This window comes from Podarcis erhardii (assembly GCF_964252035.2).
Source record: "Podarcis erhardii genome assembly, chromosome: 6".
Taxonomy (NCBI): Eukaryota; Metazoa; Chordata; class Lepidosauria; order Squamata; family Lacertidae; genus Podarcis; species Podarcis erhardii.
In genome coordinates, this window is record NC_138510.1 from 45899943 (window position 1) to 45907721 (window position 7779).

The window sequence follows — 7779 nt, forward strand, 5'->3', positions numbered from 1 at the left end:
CTTCAGATTTCTTCTAAAAGTTGGATAGTTGTTTATTTCCTTGACATCTGATGGGAGAACGTTCCACAGGGCGGGTGCTACTACTGAGTAGGCCCTCTGCCTGGTTCCCATTAAAAATGTGTTTTAAATATGGAGCTGGCTTCAGGATCCTTCATACATGTTTATTTATTATGGCATTTTTTTATCCCACTAACACTCCAAGGACCTCAGGATGTTATGCATGGTGTTCCTATTCTTTCATCCTCACCACAATCCTAAAATGTACCAGTAGCTTAGGCTGAGAGATTGCAACTGGCCCAAGATCAACCAGGTTTGAATCTTGAACAGGGATCTGAACCTTTCTCTTCCTGCTTCAAGCCTCTATCTTTGACACCACACTGGCTCTCTGAGAATTTATAAAACCTGCTGCCATACCAAAGTAGTCCCGTTTTTTACAACCATCTTTAAAAGGGGGAAAAAATGGTTGCAGCTTAAGGCTGCAACTCAACATATATTATAAACTGGGGAGGAGCAAGGCCCTGCCAAACCTCTAGATTCAGTAAAGGTTTAGAATTTGAGCAAACTCACAAATTCATGAATTTCGCAAGCGCTGGAAATAACACCAGCTAGCTGCCTCATGAGGCCAGTCTTGTGATGGCTCACTGGGGGTGGGCCACTGAAGACCCAAAAGACTGATAATGGCTTCATCTGTTTGATAAATGTTAGCCAGCTGCAAACCATAAGACTCTTTGCCCAGCATGGAGGGGGAGGCTGCCAGGCTTACAGTGGGTGTTGCTGTATGCAGAAGAGAGAGGAGTTGTTTCTGCAAGTGGTTCTGGGGAGGAGGAGGAGGAAGTGGACAGAAAGTCATATGAGGCTAAAGAGAAGAAGTCATGATGCAGGGGCACAGGTAGCATGGCTTCCTCTCTTTGCAGATCCGTGTTTGCTGCTCGTAGAAAAACAACAAAGGACTGTCTTGTGATGTGAATGCTGGGAACTCTCTCCATCTAAACACAGGTTGTAATCATGTGTAAATAAACCATATTTCATAAAGACACTGCAGTCTCCGCTGTGCCTAATTTCCAATGAAAACACAAACCCTGGATAAGCAGCTGGAACCCCTGGAGTCTCACACCACTTTGAGATAGGGGTGGGATGTAACAATACATTTACCTGGGAGTAAGTCTCACTGAAGTCAGTGCATAGCTTTGTTCCTCAAGTCTTGTTTAAAACATTATGCAATGGAAAGGAAATACCTTGTCGTCTGCTAAAGATTAATATAACTGATTGTGACCTGTTAGTTTGTTTTTAAACCCCATTAGAATTGCTATGCTATGCAAAGCTATAAAACAAGCAGGGGTGGGCCTTCTTTATATTTCCAAATTATATTTATATATAAAATAAAACTCCTGCACCAAGGTAGCTCAAGCCCTATGCCAAGAAAAGCCATATTCTGCAATCTCTAACAGTAATGCCTGCCAACCATATTTGCATACCGTATACATGCTTGCTTTGCAGAAGTCAATCAGCTTCGGCAGGTCATGAGGAAGGACAGAATGCTATGCAGGGCACTGAAGTCAGGTCTGCCTGTGGCTGAAAATGGCTACTAAGCCTCTTCAGTCTCTAGGGATGTCATCAGGCATTGCTCACAACCTTTCCAGATTTTTGTTTCATATTAGTAACAGGATGTTGAATTCTACACTTGCATAGAATTGCAGAGTTTTCACAGCTCTTGTTATATGTACATGGTTTTCCTTTTTCCCTTTTCCTTATTATTGTTATTAACTATTGTAGCAGCAAGTTGCCAGTTTTCAGTTCACCTCTGCTGTGAACTCACTAGGTTGCCTTAGGCCAGCCAATCTCTCTCTCTCTACAATATTGGAGGCAATAATATTCACTTATTTTACAGGCTTGTTGTAAGGATTACAGCTAGATTTTGAAGCACCCTGAACTCTTGGAATATTAAATTTTATCATCTTTCTCATCAAATAAGGACCTAATACATTAGAACACCCTTATTAAGAAAGTCAATCCAGAGCAAGGATTGAGCAGCCTTCAGATTAAAGAAGAGTATATAGAGATGTGTTATACTTTCTTGCAAATCTGACATCTAGAAAACAATGCCCTTGGATGCCATCAGCCAGCAATGGGAAGGTGTCCAGCTATCATATTTTGTGTTTTCCTTTTGGTGCTTGGCAATGATAGATGTTAGTAGGAGAGAAAACATCAAAAATTTCAAAATGGGAAGAGGATAATCAACGACCCACACCCAACAACCTTACAATTTTGAAAGAAAATGATGGTTTGCCTTTTAAAAAGGGAACCTTTTATTCTGAGCATCTGTTATGAATGGATTTAATGGAAGCATGGTGCAACACTTTCTGCCTTCCACTAAAACTCCCCCCACCCCCACGTTTCTCCTTCCTTCTAGGGTAGGGAATGGAGAATCAAATTCTGCTGAAATGCTCGAAAAGCCTTATTGCAAACAGTTGTGTTTTGCAGACTTCTTCTGAATACAGAATTTGATTCCTTTTTATGTTGCTTTCTTATTTAACAAAATACACCCAACAGTTAAGGGAGGCTAGTTTTGCTGTCTAAACAAGTGCCATCCAGGCCCTCACAGCAGCTAGTGAACCATGGCACTCGGGCAGGGACTATGAGGGCTTCACAAGCAAGTGTAGTCATTGCATCCGTGTTCCAGGTGACTGCTTCCGTGATGGCAAGTCTTGTTTAGTGCATACAAAACCTCAGGCTGAAGCTTGCTCTAAAAACACTTCAGCCTTTTACTTATTGTCAAGCATCCTTTAAAATCAGAATGCTAAGGATGCACTGTGATCTTGCTGGAATCTGTACTTGCATATTATACTTGCTGCAGCACTTGGAAGCATGCCAGTGCCAGGAAGCAGCTTTGCACATGCCTCATGATAATGGTTGCCTCCATGCTTGAAATTTCTCTCTCTCCTTTGGAGATGGGAAGAATATTATCTAAGAACCAGCAATCAAGAATCATCTTCAAATTTTCACAGCCTCTGTTTTCTGTCCTAGTCTCCAAATGTACATGATCCTCTACAGGATAAACTAGATGCTATATCAGGTCCCTGCCCAGAGGAGCTTACAGTTATTCCAGAAACAAGGCAATGGAGATATTTAGGTATCTTTCGGCAAATGAAAGGAGACAGTGACATGACAAATTATTAGACAGAGCACTGAGACTGTCAACTTTATTCAAATATGGGACTTAGAGAAGAATGAATTTATAGGCTTTGTTTTGTAAAGAGGTCCTGAGGCTGCCACTTGTGCCACTAAAATCCTACTGGCTTCAGTTCCAGTTTGCACCTGTGCCACTTCTAGTCTTGTCTGTTTTATAAAGTCTTACAGACTGGATCAAAATGGGATAGCAGTTTGCCACAATAGGTTGTTGAGAAAATACATTGGTAATATGAAAGGGGTTTGCTTGATAGGGTATGAAGGAGCATATAATTTGGATTTGATGCAGAAGAGAGTCACAGAAGAACTGGATACTCTGTAGAATGCAAGCAAAGCTAGAGGCAAAAATCAGATGGCATTATGCTGAAAACTGGATGTGTGGGATGTATTAAGGATAGTGAAGTACTTGGCTTCAATCATGGCTTCAGGAAATTGATGCAAGTTTTCGTAAAGGGGGAAATTGAGTGACAGGCTTCTGTGATTGTAGTGAGTGACTAAAGGTAACTAAATCTAGGAGAACGCTACAAACCATCCAAGGGCCAATTCACATGACCATTTGGGCAAATGATGGCAATGGGATTATGCTGCCATATTGCCTCCCTGTCCATGGTGAACAGGTCATGCACCAAATCCCACGAAGTACAGGCTCTCACTCTTAACATGCCTGCATGCAATAAAGAACCTCTGATCCTACGTGTTATTAGACTGGCAGACAGACCATAACCACAATTATTTTAAGTCATTTCTAGAAACCACTGCACCTGATGACTGAGTTACTCTGCCCAGCAAGAAGACATAAGGATAGACAGGATATATTTGCTCTCAGGTTACATATTTAGGACTATAAGCCCCACACCAAGCCCACACCAACTATATCACCTTAGACCTTGTTTCTCCTCAGTCACAGAAGAGAGTTCCCACAGCACACCTACAGGAATGAGGCATAGCTCACCTGTTTACAAAGATTAGTCTTCCTCCCTGCCGCCTATCAAGAACAATTCGTTCTGCTATGAGGAGGGGGTGGTGGTGCATGGCTTAAATTGAGCAGGATGAAGATAGCTAAAAGAAATAATTCAGCATAAAGCAGATTGTAGGCATGTGTGCATCACATTGGTTCCTTTTTCCAGATCTAGCTTCTCTCTTCCTGGAATAATGAGGAATGCCCTTGCAGTATTGGAAATGGAAAGAATAATGTAATGGAGCCTAAAAGATGGAAACCTTGGCCTACCCTGCTGCCATTGCCCATTAGTTTGGCCTGGAGATGACATTTTTTTTAAAAAAAAAAAGGCTGGCTATATTTGATCAGAGATCTGAAGGCATTCCAGATGGAGTTAGGGATCATGGTCCTTCCCTTTGCCCAAAATGTTTCCAGCATTCCTTCCTTGAAGAGGCCAAGAAATACCCTCCCCCTCTTTGAGAACCTTTGGCACCCCAGGAAGAGGCGGCAAATGAACTTGTCTTGCAATCTCATAATATTAATAATAATCACAGAATCACAGTGTTGGATGGGGTCCTGAGGGTCATCTAGTCCAACCCCCTGCAATGCAGGAATCTCAACTAAAGCATCCAAGACAGATATAATATAGAGATTATATCCCAGGCTAAACATACCCAACTCCCTCAACCATTCCCCATAAGGCTTGGTTTCCAGACCCCTGATCATCTTGGTCACTCTCCTCTGCACATGTTCCAGCTTGTCAATATTAAACTGTGGCACCCAGAAATGGACCCAGCACTCCAGGTGTGGTCTGACCAAGGCAGAATAGTGTGGGACTATTATTTCCCTTGACCTGGATATTATACGCCTGTTGATGCAACCTAGAACGACATTAGCTTTTTTTGCTGCTGCATCACACAGAACTGTTGTTGTCGTTCAAGGAGCAGTGCAATTCTTCCTTAAATGAAAATGGTGCAGGCAGTCTAAGTCTGAAAGGTCAGTACAACTGCAGAATGTGCTCATCATCGCCATGGCTGGAAAGTACCCAGTGGGATCATCTAGTTCACCCCTGTGTCCAGAGGCAGGCTGCCCTGCAGCAAGGTACATCAATCAAGGTGGGGACCCAGCCACATGTCAGTTCAGCTAAGAGTCCTTTGCTCATCCTGGTATCATTTCCAGCCACCCGCCCACCAGGTGCTTGCGGAACTGCCAGCTGCTTTGCCCCACAATTCAGCCCCAACGCAGGCTCTTGTCACAGTAGCGCACTTCTCCTTCCCACTGCTTGTAGTGCAACCCACATCTTGTCAGGTGCAACCCCAATAGAAAAAAAAAAACCCAAGGAAAAAGGGAAGTAGAGGAGAGATCCAGAGATGCACGGGACAAGCTTCTACCGAAGCGCAACTAAACAGATGAAGCCCAGGGACTGCCCCTTCCAGCCCCCTGCCTCTCCGGAAAGGTTCTTCGGTGGGGCTGTGTGCCCACCCCATGCCTCTTTTGCAGCTGCACTCAGAGACTGATGGACCTTTGCTTCAAATCCCACCGTCCCCGCTTCGATGCTGCAGGGCTGGCGGGTGGGAGGCGGAGGAGGAAAAGAAATGGGGGGTGCAAAATATGAACCCCGATAATTATTCCCCCCCACACAGACGAACACACACCCCGACATAAGAGACGAGGGCTTACCTGCGCAGTTCCGGCCGCTGCTTAGCGCGGGAGGCTTAGCAGACTGTCCGGGAAGGCTCCCTTGCAAGACTCCTCGAGAAAGGCTGAGGAGCCACAGCGGTGTGTGTGTGTGCGTTACTGTGTGTGTGTGCGCGCGCGCGCGCGTGCAGGAGGGCGGGGGAGGAAAGGGAGTTCAAATTCCTCTCCCACCTGAGCCGCGGCGAGCGCGCGAGGTTTGCTTCCTCTGGCGAAGCTCCGACTCCAGCAGCAGCAGCAGCAGCAGCTTCGCGACGACTGCGGGCAAATCGCTCCCCCTCCTCGACCGGCCGCCCACCTCCTTCTGCTGGTTTCTATGGCAACTGGGTAATGCTCAGCGCATCCTGCCTGCCAGCGCCGACTCTTCCCCACCAAGACACACACTCTCTCCAGCCGCTCTCCCTCCCACCACCCGGGTTGCGCGCGCGCAGACAAAACTGCACGCACACACATACAAACATATATGTCCAGGCGCACTGCGCGCGGGCTCTCGCCTCGGCGGAATGTTCCTCCCGCGCGCAGGTGGCAGTAGAACGCCTTAAACCCGCCTCCCGCACCTGCTTCTTCTCACCGCCCCTCCCCCGCTCCCCGCGCGCTCGCAACGCCGGGTTCTGCTGACACACGCAAGCGCGCGTGACTACAGGCAAGCGTGCGACACGTGTGGTGCTCCCTCAAGTGATACATGTAAGGACACACGAGCTTGCTCGCCAGGGACTATCTGTGCGCAGCAGGCCGGAAGACGGTACATATCGAGGCCTTCCGGAGGAGACGTCTCCTGGAGAAGCTGAGGTCTCTGCATGCTCCAGCCATTCTGCTGTCCCTCAGGGCAGGACTTTGGGATGGAAGACCTACTTAGGAAGACTGTCCCACCACGCAGCAGAATGAAGAGAGGGCCCTCAGGTGCCACAGGGCTGCCTCACGTTAAGAAAAACGTAAGAAAAGCCCTGCTGGATCCAGCGAAACGGCCCATCTCTTCCAATGACCTGTCCTCTCCTCAACAGGCTTCTCCCCCTTTGGGGTTCCCAGCAAATGGTATCAATAGGCAAACTGCCTGAAGGCATAGACATTTATGGCCAAGTATACCTAAGGATCCTGGGAACTGGTGTTTCTGGCTCTCAAAGCCCCTCAGAGCCATCCCCATTGGTGGCCATTGCTGCACCAACTATGCGAGTTGCATAGTTTAACTTCACTTCTGAAGTGAAGTAATACAAATGACCATTGAAAGAACACCCTTCCCCCATGAAGGCCAAGCTAAAATTACCTAACTGCACTAATGCATCACAGACTCCTTGGTAATACCAAAAAGGATGATAGATGAAGTCATCTAAAGTGGAACCCTAACATTGGAGAGATGACCACCCATGCATTTTCATGGACTACCCTAACAACATGGTCTCCCTAGTCTACAAAGTCTTTGGGTTTGCTTGTGCAATTAGGTAACTTTACAAGATACAGTATACCATTCTTGTAGACCACTGCAGAAGCAGCATCTATTTACGGAGCCTATTTCTGGGATGTTTTATATGTTACTTTTTCTGCTCTAAGAGTATCAGCAGCTCTTATAAGATCTTCCTGCAGGAATCCAGGCTCAAGTGGGATGTGCGCTTGTCATTTGGACTGGAGGACTGACTTGCAGTAGACTTGGAAGTAGGGCCACAGTTGGATCCCCCTACCTGCCCTAGGTAAAGTGCCTCTTTAAAAGTGCTCCCCAAAGCAAGACAAAGATGAAGCAATCTACCAGGTGCACCTACTGCAGCCTCATCACAGCAGCAATGTCAGTTCACTGACATTCGTCTATGCTAACCAATTAAACAAACAACAACTCCTAGAGGGAGGGAAATTTTTGCATGTGTGAGAAGATGTGACAGTAACTGCTGTCCCTGGAGGACTAGAGTGATTTTAAAGTGGTGCGGTAATAGGCTGAAGAAAATTTCCGCTCTGTATTGCAAGTTCTGGTAACC

The 7779-nt window shown here is 46.2% G+C and overlaps 1 protein-coding gene across 3 annotated transcripts in view; it reads right to left on the reverse strand.

Annotated features, from left to right (window-relative positions):
• Positions 1-6302, reverse strand: part of PACSIN1 (protein kinase C and casein kinase substrate in neurons 1) — a 56586-nt gene extending 50284 nt beyond the window's left edge. The window contains exon 1 of one of the 3 annotated variants that reach the window (XM_081865406.1): positions 5804-6302. The gene's annotated coding sequence lies outside the window, so the exon portion shown is untranslated. The remainder of the gene's footprint in view (positions 1-5803) is intronic. The other 2 variants (XM_081865405.1, XM_081865407.1) reach the window with 2 other exon arrangements.
• Between the last annotated feature and the right edge of the window lie 1477 nt (positions 6303-7779).